This window comes from Melanotaenia boesemani, chromosome 14 (genome assembly GCF_017639745.1).
Source record: "Melanotaenia boesemani isolate fMelBoe1 chromosome 14, fMelBoe1.pri, whole genome shotgun sequence".
Classification (NCBI taxonomy): domain Eukaryota; kingdom Metazoa; phylum Chordata; class Actinopteri; order Atheriniformes; family Melanotaeniidae; genus Melanotaenia; species Melanotaenia boesemani.
The window spans coordinates 17,778,075-17,790,299 of NC_055695.1; positions in this window are offsets into that span (position 1 = coordinate 17,778,075).

The window sequence follows — 12,225 nt, forward strand, 5'->3', positions numbered from 1 at the left end:
AGTCCTCAGATCTTTACACTGGCTTCCTGTCTGCCAAAGAACTGAATTCAAAAGCTGTTAGTTTACAAAGCACTGAATGGTTTAGGACCAAAATACTTTCAGGATCTTCTAGTTCATTATGAACCAACCAGATCCCTCAGGTCATCAGGGTCAGGTCTACTTTCTGTTCCCAGAATCAGAACTAAACATGGAGGCAGCGTTCGGCTTTTATGCTCCTCACATGTGGAACAGTGTGGGACTTCCAGAAAACTGCAGGTCTGCTGAAAATCTTGGCAGTTTTAAATAAGGGTTAAAACTGTTCTATCTGCTGCCTTTTATCAAAACAACACTGTAATGCTTTTAATGTTTTATGCAAATCACTTTAAATTGTCTTGTACATGAAATGTGCTATACAAATTAACTTGACTTGCCTTGCAAACCATGTTTTAAAGCTGCAGCCACTAATGAGCCACAGGTGTGAATAATCGGTTGCTACAGCAACGTTCACAGCCACGCTCACCACCACCATTGGTGCCAATGGACATTTCAATTAGAGGTCCAATAATAACATGCTTTCATTTTGTTCAAATGTAGCCACAGGGCTTATTCTTTTGAAGTGGAAAAATTTTCTCCTTTCAATGTAGGGCAGGTGAAATAAAGAAGTTATGTCATATTGGTCTGGCAAAAAAATCAGAAACATATTTAAAATATCACTTTGATATTTTACTACCTGGTAAACATCCCTATACAATGTTAAATATGCATGTGCCATTAATGTGACTATTTGATTATCTTTGTATATTTGATTGTCTTTGTATATCATGTGTCCAAGTAAAATGATCATGATGACGCATGAGCACTGTTGGTGATAGTTTTTTCTTCTTTTTTTTTTTTGTTTTTTACAGACTACATACAATACATGTACCTATACCTATTACTGGTCCAGTAATTTGGGATGCCAAATTGACACACAATATTTAAACCCATCAAGGATGAATTAAGTGTAAACTATGTTGACATTGCAAGTTTTTTAAATCTTGTTAACATGTTTGTGTCATGGTTTTATTTACTACAAGACATATCAGTAAAAGAAATGACCAAACTACTGGACCCAACTAAAACAGTTTCTTAAATTGGCAGGATAAGGCTTGTCAGAATCAGCAAATAGATACATACTTGGTAGCATTAGAATTTAACAACATATTATTTGCCTTTGGTGTGATCACGTAAAGGGCTCACAGTGTTTTTGCACATAGACAATAAGGCTGTTATCCACACTGTCTGAGGAATATATGTCAAAATAAACATAAACTGGGGGTAATAGTTACACAAGGAGCAGCAGAAGAGAGGGGCAATCTTGACAAGATCTCAGCTGGTAAAAGCTTAGCAATAAGTGTTAATACTCTCTTATGGAAATCTTACAGCATTGGGATCTTCTGATTTGAGTTTTCTTCTGCTTCTTGAGAAAACATACACTTCAGCAGCTCTGACTATGTCTCCTTGTAGCAAGAGAACAAGTGAGTGACTGTGTACCTTGCATATAGAAAAGGGGAGTGATGGAAGCATGCAGGAAAAACAGCAGAGATGAGGCAAGACAAACTTACATTTTCCTGCATTTTAAGTAAAGCTAAAATGAAGAGTAATATCTTTGCTGTTTTAAGACTTAAAGTCGCAGTAGAGCAGAGATAAATCTACTTCCTGAGTTAGTCACATCAATGACTAATGTGTTATTACTTAGCCAGCCAAACAAATGAAAACTAAAAAAATCACCAATGTAATGTAATATTAGCAAGCGTGTGGCACATTGTAAAAGATATCTACATTAATGTATAGCTAAGCTGTTTCCTACAGTCTTAACAATGAATGTGTTACAGGCCTCAAATGGGTCCTGTATTTTTGCAGGAAAGAACAGAGAACACGCATGAGCTGTGGTCTGTCGGCAGGCAGGCTCTGGTCTGAGCATAGACCGCTTCCCAGCAGACCACCACACCCAGCGCTCACCTTAGGAGAAACTTCCTCTGCTGGCAAACAACATCATTAGCCTTACAACAATGTAAAATAAATGCACATAAAGTAAAGAGATGGGGCCTTCTTCATTGATAAGAACAAAAATCAAACAAAAATTGTGACCCTATATTTGTAGGTGTCACAAATGCAGTGCCAAAAATTAATCAGACCACAAAATTTGATGGTATATTCAGATTTTTTTGTGTTATGTGGCACATGTACAGTATTCATTTTTAATGAGAGACAGAATACTGTCCTCTAAAAAATTACAACATGGGTCACTTTGTGATTAGAAATGCTCAGTTTCATAGTTTAGTGTCATTTGATTCCTTGCTAAGTTTATTCTAAAGTGTCATGTTACGGATCCCGTGTAAATTAAAACTTTTGTTTCCTGCTGACTTTTAAGTTGAGCAAGTAAGGTGAGGTTTATGTTATGATCTATTTTTGGTTTCTGCTTTGCTTCTTAGATTTCTGTATCTAATTTCATTTCCTCATGTTGGTGTAATTTCCTCAGTCTGTTCTTGGTTGTCTTAGGTTTATTTTGAGTACTCTGTTGTTTGGTCATCAGTCATGCCCTGGTTTGTTTCAGCATTCCTCAGTTAGTCAGTCTTGTGTTTATTGCCGAGTTTATGCTCATCACTTTTTTAGTTATGTACTTTGTTAATTCTGCCGTGCATGGCATCACTTTGTGTCAGTCTTGAGTTTAGCTGTCTGAAGCCCTGTTCTTGGGTCCTTTCTCTTTGTTTTCTCATCACCTACAATTCCTCCATGGCAGCTTAGAGTGTTAAATCTTTGCAGTGTGTAGAAAAGCAAAAAGTTTGCCACACACATTTTTCCTCTTTTCTTTAAATTGATTGTAATAAAGCAAACAACCTAATAAACAAACGTTTACTGAAACACATACCATGCCATCACCTGTGGCGTGAGTTTATGAGTTTATGTGTGTTATAAACCACACATGTGCTTTAGTTTTTGAAAAGGGAAAAGCTCCTAAATTCAGTTACAGACTCTCCTCCATCTGTCAAAGCAGACTGATAGCATCAAACCAAATTTCTTCTTTCCTCTGATTTCTTGTTTCATAATTCCCCCCCCATTCCTTTTGTCGATCTCCTTGATCAGATGTTGTTCTCATCCAGGCTCCTGTCTGCCAGCCTAAATTAAATTTTGATGACTTAAACTATGATCTCATCTGATCAGTTGACTTAATGCATGCACGTCAGTCACAAATAGAAAAGGATGATGTTGCTTACTTGAGGCTGCAAAAAGTTCCACTGAAAACTTTTTTCTTTTGATGATTAAAGGTTATTTGAAAACAATTGCTTTTGAGTTAGAAGCTTTAATGGTAAAATTATCCCTATCTCCCCACAATAAAGAATAATTTAAAAGATCCTGATCACCCCCAAAATCTAATCAATCTACTCAATAAAAAAATCTAAATCTAATCCTTATTCCATTTGTGAGATTTCTTGAAAATTGAATCAAAATCTGTCCATAACTTTTCGAGTTATGTAGCTAACAGACAAACAGACAGATGCTGCCAAATACATGATCTCTGCCAAGGTGGGCGGAGGTAAAAAAACGGGTAAAAGCTGCAGATATTAATGAACTGAAGTGATTGTTCTTCAATCATCTGCCATCATGATGATGCGCAGAGCAGCACCAGTTTTACTTATATGAATTATCAATGTAGCACTTTATTATTCACTGTTTCAGAGGAAGAACTTGATGCCTTTATTTATGTATTCCTCAGCACTTGGAATATCTGGGACAAATCTCATGCCATCTCTTACCATCCAGATGGTTTACTGCAAGATTAAACAAGTAATGTTAGTCCTTTAACTTATTCAGTGTAAGGGACTTTTGTAGCCAGTGATGGACACATTCAGCAAATCAGATTGTGGGTTCCAGTAACTCTCATTAAACATGATAAACAGGATAGTACAGATACAGCAGGTTCACCTTGATAAAAAGTGTCTACAGACAGGTTGAACTGTAACACACTGATGAATTTAGCTTGAACTTGAGAAACAAGTTAGTAGTTTAGATTTTAATTACAGTCGAAGAATGACCAAAGTTTTTACAATTCATCGTGATAGAAACATGAAAGCCTGAGCAAAATCTCCTGATAATCCTTTGAACAACACTAAGAAACTCACTGCTGCAAAGTAGGAGCTAGAAATTATTAGGACCAAGAGAAAACACATTGAAAGATAAACTTGATGGTTAATGGATATGCCTGCTCATGGTTGTGTTGTCACCCAGATTATTGTGTGGAACAGCATCAGCTATAAATCAGCTTGTTTAGTTAATTTTTTAAGGAACACTAAAGGTCATTGAAGTAGCTGAATATGCTACTGTTGCAGTTTAACATTTTTGGGTAAGTCTTGAAAGCTTACAAAGTCTATTTTTCTGCTATTACAGCCATAAACAAAACATGTCATCATCACAAGCTCAAAACCTATGAAGTAACTTCTCCTGCCAGCTTGTGCTTACTTTTCCTGTAGCTTGTTAGCATTTCATTATATAGTTTTACAGCTGACCATGACCAACATGAACAATAATGTTGGATAGTTGTTTGAGGATTTCCAGTGCTACTAAAAGCTAAAAAGTCTGCCTAGTAAATCAGAGAGACTGTTGGGGCCACAACACTAAATGCCTAATGATCCTTAAGAGATGAGAAGATCATGACTAATCATGCCTTCAGGCTAGGTGCATTTTTCTGAGAAGCAGTGTAGGCAGTGTATGCTCATGCTGGGCAAAGTGTTTGAGCTGAGTCTGAACCAGTGACGGTAATAATTAGTGAAACTACACTTTTTTGTAGGATGGTATAATGACCCGGTCTCCTTTAGTTAGTATAAAAAAAGACACACAAGTCCTCCATGGAAAGCTTTATCTAATGGTCTACCTTATCTGTCAATAACCAGACCTTATAATGGTGCCAGGGATATTGTTGCACCGTTACACTCATCTGTACCCACCTCTGCTCCCATCTTTTACTGCCACACAGGGAAATTTCTCCAACACCCACTCAGCCTTCACTTTAGAGCGGTGCAATACAGATGGTCAGGCCAGCTTATGTCAGCTTCCCTGTCTGCCCTGTCCTGTCCTTATGCCAGGATAACTGTCTGCAGCTCAGAAGGGCCACATTTACAGACATCCTAAAAGCCACTTGTAATTTAAAACCAATTTAAGGCCCAAAAGGGGCCTTTCAAATCAGCCATAAAAAACTCAGATCAGATTTAAGGGATCACAGCAGTAATCAAATTTTAACTAAAACACACAGACATGAACACACACACACACATACAAATGATGCAATCACTTTGTTTTGACATAGACAATTAGTGGCTCATTTGGGACTGTTGGAAATACACTTTTCAATAAATCAACTTTAGAAGCATCTTCTGAAATATGTATTAGATATTACATGTTCAATAGATGTGCTTTCACAATGATCTTGCTTTTTGGCATTTTCTGAATTTCTGCACATTCAAATAGATCTTATTAGCCGTCAGCTGTTTTGTCTGTCTTAGCAGCATAATCTCATATTTTCTGTTTGTAAACTTTATAATTACGGCTGGTTTCTCTTTGTTTTTCTTTGTGGAAAGGTATGACAGTTCTCAGTGTTGCCTGTATCTACCACTATTCCTCTTGATTGAAGTAAAGTTGTGAGCTGTTGTTCGATTGATTGTTCATCCATCCTATTGGGTTCAGAATCATCACTTCTTGCTTAATGTTGGGCATTAAACTTGGGTTTAACTATAAGCTCTGATACAATAATATCATTCATTCATGTGCGTTGTTCGAAGTCAGCCACCCTGTGTTCTACTAATGCTATTCTTTTGTCTTTTCCATCGTTTTTCAGTCTCAGGGCGTTGACCTCCTCCCTGTCGTTTTCTCATGACTGTTACTTCTTCTTAGAGGAAGTCAAGGGATTTTTCTTTAGCTTCTCGACATCCCCATTTGTCACATTCCTTATGAGAGGCATTTTGACAAAGACCAACCTGAGTTCGTAAGCCTGGGTCCAGTGGTTTGATAAAACCACAGAGGAAGAGCCATTTGAGATGTTCTGCCTGCCCCATGATCAACTCACTGCTGCAAAGTAGGAGCTAGAAATTATTAGGACCAAGAGAAAACACATTGAAAGATAAACTTGATGGTTAATGGATATGCCTGCTCATGGTTGTGTTGTCACCCAGATTATTGTGTGGAACAGCATCAGCTATAAATCAGCTTGTTTAGTTAATTTTTTAAGGAACACTAAAGGTCATTGAAGTGGCTGAATATGCTACTGTTGCAGTTTAACATTTTTGGGTAAGTCATGAAAGGTCACAAAGTCTATTTTTCTGCTATTACAGCCATAAACAAAACATGTCATCATCACAAGCTCAAAACCTATGAAGTAACTTCTCCTGCCAGCTTGTGCTTACTTTTCCTGTAGCTTGTTAGCATTTCATTATATAGTTTTACAGCTGACCATGACCAACATGAACAATAATGTTGGATAGTTGTTGGAGGATTTCCAGTGCTACTAAAAGCTAAAAAGTCTGCCTGGTAAATCAGAGAGACTGTTGGGGCCACAACACTAAATGCCTAATGATCCTTAAGAGATGAGAAGATCATGACTAATCATGCCTTCAGGCTAGGTGCATTTTTCAACATCTTCAACAGAATAAAAAAAATGTGTGGTGTTTTGTATAATGAAGTCAATTTAATAATAATTTCATATTGTTACACCCACTGGATACATTATTAGGTACACCTGTTTAATTGCTTGTTAGCACAAATAGCTAATCAGCCAAACAAATAGCAACAACCCAGTGTATTTGGGGACGTAGATATGGTGAATATGACTTACTGGAGTTCAAACTGAGCATCAGAATGGGAAAGATAAGAGATTTTAGGTGGCTTTGAACGTGGCACGGTTGTTTGTCCCAGATGGGCTCACCTGAGTATTTCAGAAACTGCTGATCTACTGAGATTTCACACACAGCCACCTCTAGGGTTTACAGAGAATGGCCCAAAAATGATAAAATATCCAGCAAGCAGCAGTTCTCTGGAAGATATGCCTTGGTGATGTCAGAGGAGAATGGCCAAACTGGTTGGAGATGCTAGAAAGGCAACATTAACTTACAGTTTTCTCAGTCGCTTTGGTGCATTTCTCACATCAGAATTAGCATTTGCACAGCAACTTTTCTCAAAATAATAGTACAAACAGCAGAACCTGGTGGATAACCTCCAAAAGCATGCCACTTGCTAAATATAGATAGTTCATTCCTCAAAAGTAAGTATTTATGTCAATAAAACTGTCAGAGCCATCAAAATGAAAGGTCCTCTCACCACTGAGTACGAACAAGGTATTCAAACAGCTTAGTCATGTTTTCATTTCGAATCTATAAGTCTGTAAATGTTCCTGAACACAAAAAATTCAGATCTTAGAGACACTACTTGAAAATGCCCAAGAGAGCACGACACACTAGATGTACAGCCATTAGAACACTACAGTAAAGTTATAAATTACTGTTGTTAGTAGCGTAACTGAGTACATGACACAGAATACATTTGTTTCACATTTTTACTTCATACGCTCTTTGCCGTCTTATAGTAATTCCTTCACAGCATTATGAAAAAAAACATACACTCACTTAGATATAACAAACTTAAAGCGAGTATCAGCGCTTGGGTAGAGTTGTGCACAGCTGTAAACAATGTAAGGCAAGGCAAGGCAAGGCAGTTTATTTGTATAGCACATTTCATGTACAGGACAATTCAAAGTGCTTTACATAAAACAAAGACATTACAGATATTTAGAATAGTAAAAGGCATCAACACATAATCAACACATAATCACAATAAAATAATAAATTACATTAAAATGATTAAAAGCAAGATAAGTTAAAAAAAAAAAGTTACCGTGCAGATTTCATGCATAGGCGCATGAGAAAAGAAAAGTTTTTAACCTGGATTTAAAAATGTCTACATTTGGGGAAAGTTTAATCTCCACTGGCAGTTTGTTCCATTTGTTTGCAGCATAACAGCTAAATGCTGCTTCTCCATGTTTAGTCTGGACTCTGGCCTGGACTAGTTGACCAGAGTCTTTGGATCTAAGAGCTCTGCTAGGTTTATATTCTCTGAACATATCACAGATGTATTCTGGGCCTAAACCATTCTGGGATTTGTAAATGATCAGAAGGGTTTTAAAATCTATTCTGTGACTGACTGGAAGCCAGTGTAAAGATTTTAAAACTGGTGTGATGTGTTCAGATCTCTTAGTCCTGGTTAAAACTCTAGCAGCAGCGTTCTGGATGAGCTGCAGATGTTTAATGCTCTTTTTAGGAAGTCCTGTTAAAAGACCATTACAGTAATCCAGTCTACTGGAGATGAATGCATGGATGAGTTTCTCTTGGTCTTTCTGGGAGACTAAACTTTTAATTCTGTTGATGTTTCTGAGCTGGTAAAAAGCTGTCTTAGTGACAGCTTTGATATGGCTGCTGAAAGTCAGATCTGAGTCTATCAACACTCCCAGGTTACGAACTTGGTTGGTAATTTTAAGAGCCCGAGTCTCCAGGTGTTTGCCAATGCTGACCCTCTTCTCTTTGCTACCAAACAGAATAATCTCAGTTTTGTCTTCATTTAATTGTAGGAAATTCTCCCTCATCCAGGTGTTTATTTGCTCCAGACACTGACACATTAAGTCTATTGGACTGCAGTCATCTGGTGACAGAGACACATAAAGTTGTGTATCATCTGCATAACTTTGATAATTAATGCTATAGTTTTGTAATATTTTACCCAAAGGGAGCATATACAAGTTGAACAGAAGAGGTCCAAGGACTGACCCCTGGGGGACTCCACAAGTCATGGCCACTCGTTCGGATTCATAGCTGCCGATCGTAACAAAATAACTCCGGCCTTCTAAATAGGACCTGAACCAGTTAAGGACCGCTCCAGAAAGTCCAACCCAGTTTTCCAGCCTGTGCAACAGGATTCTGTGATCTACAGTATCAAACGCAGCACTGAGATCCAACAGAACCAGGACTGATACTTGACCAGAATCGGTATTCAACCTAATGTCATTTAACACTTTGACCAGAGCTGTTTCAGTGCTGTGATGAGGTCGGAAGCCGGACTGAAATTTATCAAGATTTCCACTTTCATTTAAAAAGTCATGAAGCTGGTGAAATACAACTTTTTCAATAATCTTGGAAATAAAAGAGAGGTTAGAGACAGGTCTATAGTTGTTCATTATAGAGGCGTCTAGAGTCCTTTTCTTTAGGAGTGGCTTAATAGCAGCTATCTTTAGTGACTTGGGAAAAATGCCTGATGCCAGCGAGCTGTTAACTATCAGTAGGAGATCACTTTCTACTGAGGTAAAAACTGTTTTTAAAAAGTCGGATGGTATCATGTCCAGAGTGCATGTTGTTGATTTCAAATGCCAAACTGTTTCTTGTAGGACTTTTAAATTCACCATTTTAAATTGCGACATGACATCAGAATTATTTCCGGGTTTTAGACACAGACTAATTTTCTTGTTTGACTGTGTGGAATTAATATTTTGCCTAATTGTTTTAATTTTTTGGCTAAAAAAGTTTGCAAATTGGTTGCATTTCTCAGTGGAAAGGAGCTCTGGGCTTATCTGTTTAGGAGGATTTGTAAGTTTTTCAATCATAGCAAACAGAGTGCGAGAATTGTTGACATTCCTGTTAATCATTTCAGATAAATGCAGCTCTCTGGCCTTGCACAACTCATTGTTATAGTTACGCAGGCTTTGTTTGTACAGCTCATAGTAAATTTGAAGTTTATTTTTCCGCCATTTCCGCTCAGTTTTTCTGCATTCTCTTTTTAGGCTGGTAACCACAGTGGTGTTTCTCCATGGTGTTTTCTGTTTGCTCAAGTTGCTCTTGATTCTTATCGGTGCAACAGCATCCATTACATTCAAGATTTTCAGATTGAAATTATCCAGGAGTCTATCAACTGACTCTGCACTGGTTGTTGGTAACACCACTATGGCCTCCACAAACTTAGCACTTGTTCTTTCATTAATGTACCTCTTCCTAACGGAGAAGCAGGTTGGTTGAACATTCTGAGTGATCAGTAAATCAAACAAAATACAAAAATGGTCAGACAAGGCCAAGTCAGTGACCGCAACAGAAGAAATATCAACACCCTTTGAAATAACCAGGTCCAGAATGTGACCTCGAATGTGGGTCGGTTCTTTTACATGTTGCCATAAACCAAACATGTCCAATATGGAACAAAATTCCTTGACATTACCATCCGTCATGTTATCTATGTGAATGTTAAAATCCCCAGTTAAGATGAAATGGTTAAAATCAGTAGAGATAACCGACAATAATTCAGAAAATTCATCAATAAAATTTACACAGTGTCCTGGACGTCTGTAGATGATTAGAAATAGGATTTTAGGAATGCCCCTTAAAATAAAACTAAGATATTCAAAAGAAGTAAAATCACCAAATGACATTTCTTTACACTGGAATGAATCTTTAAATAAGGCAGCTTCTCCTCCCCCTTTCCTCCCGTTTCGACATTTATTCATGAAACTAAAATGAGGGGGTGCTGTTTCATTAAGAACTGTAGCACTTGTGTCTTCTGTTAACCATGTTTCTGTCAGAAAAAGAAAATCTAAACTGTGAGAAATGATGAAGTCATTAACTAACAGTGACTTGTTGGACAGAGATCTAACATTTAGTACAGCTAGCTTTATGAAGTTTGCACTGGTCTCTGTTGTATTCTGAGTTATACAAGGTACAGTTAACAGATTAGATCGATTCACCCCACAAGCTGACCGTGTTCGATTCCTTATTTTACTAACTAACACAGGAATCCTACTGGGTCCAGGCTTGATCTCAGAACAGCTGTCAGTAGTAGCAAAACTACAGCAAGGACCCTGAACGCATCATGGCATGTTATCTTTGTTGTGAATTCTGCTGCTCTGGGAACCTCCTCCCATGCCCTGCTCGGTCAGGACAGATGATCTAATAGGAGGATGAGGAGGGGGAGCCCTGTATTTCTTGGTAGATGGTGGTCGCTGGGGTTCAGACCTGGATAGAGACATCCTTTTAAGACCTTGGGTGATGTGGAGAAGAGGGTCTGGTGAGGGGGGAGAGCTGGCAGTTGATCGCTTCTCTGCTGTGTCCTTCGCTCTTATCTGTACACTCATGTTTGGGTTTGCCGTCCCAACAGCATGACGCAAGTGTGCACCAAGTAATCTGCATCCAGTTAGATTTGGATGCACACCATCAGGTCTGAATCGCTCCTTACAGTTCCAAAAGATATTGAAGTTATCAATGAACTTCATCCCATGGGTGATACATGCGTTTGATAACCATGTGTTCAGGCCAAGAAGCCTACTGAAAAGTTCAATTCCTTTACCCGCTGTAGGAATGGGTCCTGAAATGTAAACATGGTGTGCTCCAAACTGACACAGTCTCTCCAACAGCAGAGAAAAGTCTTTTTTCAGGATCTCAGAGCCAATTTTCCTCCTCAGAATATCAAAAGACCCTGTGTGGACAATAATCTTCATACCATCTGGATGTGAAGACAGAATGGTCGGCAACATCTCTGTCAGTTCCCTGACTGATGTATCAAAAAGTGTTAGATTTTCCGTCTTTGCCATCCTCACATGCTGTGTTATAGAGTCCCCAATCAGAATTGTGTCTATTTGTTTTTGTGTGGAGGCGCCGATAGCTTCTCGAGTCCTCCTGTTTGTGGGATTTTGGCCTCTCCTCCTGGTCTGGTTAGCCCTGGGCTGAGTTTTAGGGCTATTTCTTGAATTTTGATAAATCCTTGCATTACATTCATCATCATTCATTTTAATATGACTCAACACATCATATTTATTATGCAGTGAGACTTCAGATGGTGGAGTGAGTGCTGGAGCTTTAAATTTCCTGCTGGATTTACCTCTGCGACGAACAACATCAGACCAGATTCTGGCCGGGGTTGATGACTTTGGTCTGGCACCAACAGTGTTCCAGAAGGAGAGATCAGTCTGATGGTCCGGTTTGGGATTTTCCTCAGCTATTCCAATGTCATTTGAACACATCCAGGGAAGTGTATCAGCCAGGTCTGTAGCGGGAGGCTCCACATTCGACATGCCTTCGCGTATGAAGATGTGACTCAATCCATTTGACAACTCAGTAGCTTGTACAGAAGCTACTACAGAGTCAATAAATTCTTCATTCACACGAATGTCTTGCAGTGTTTCAATCCTCT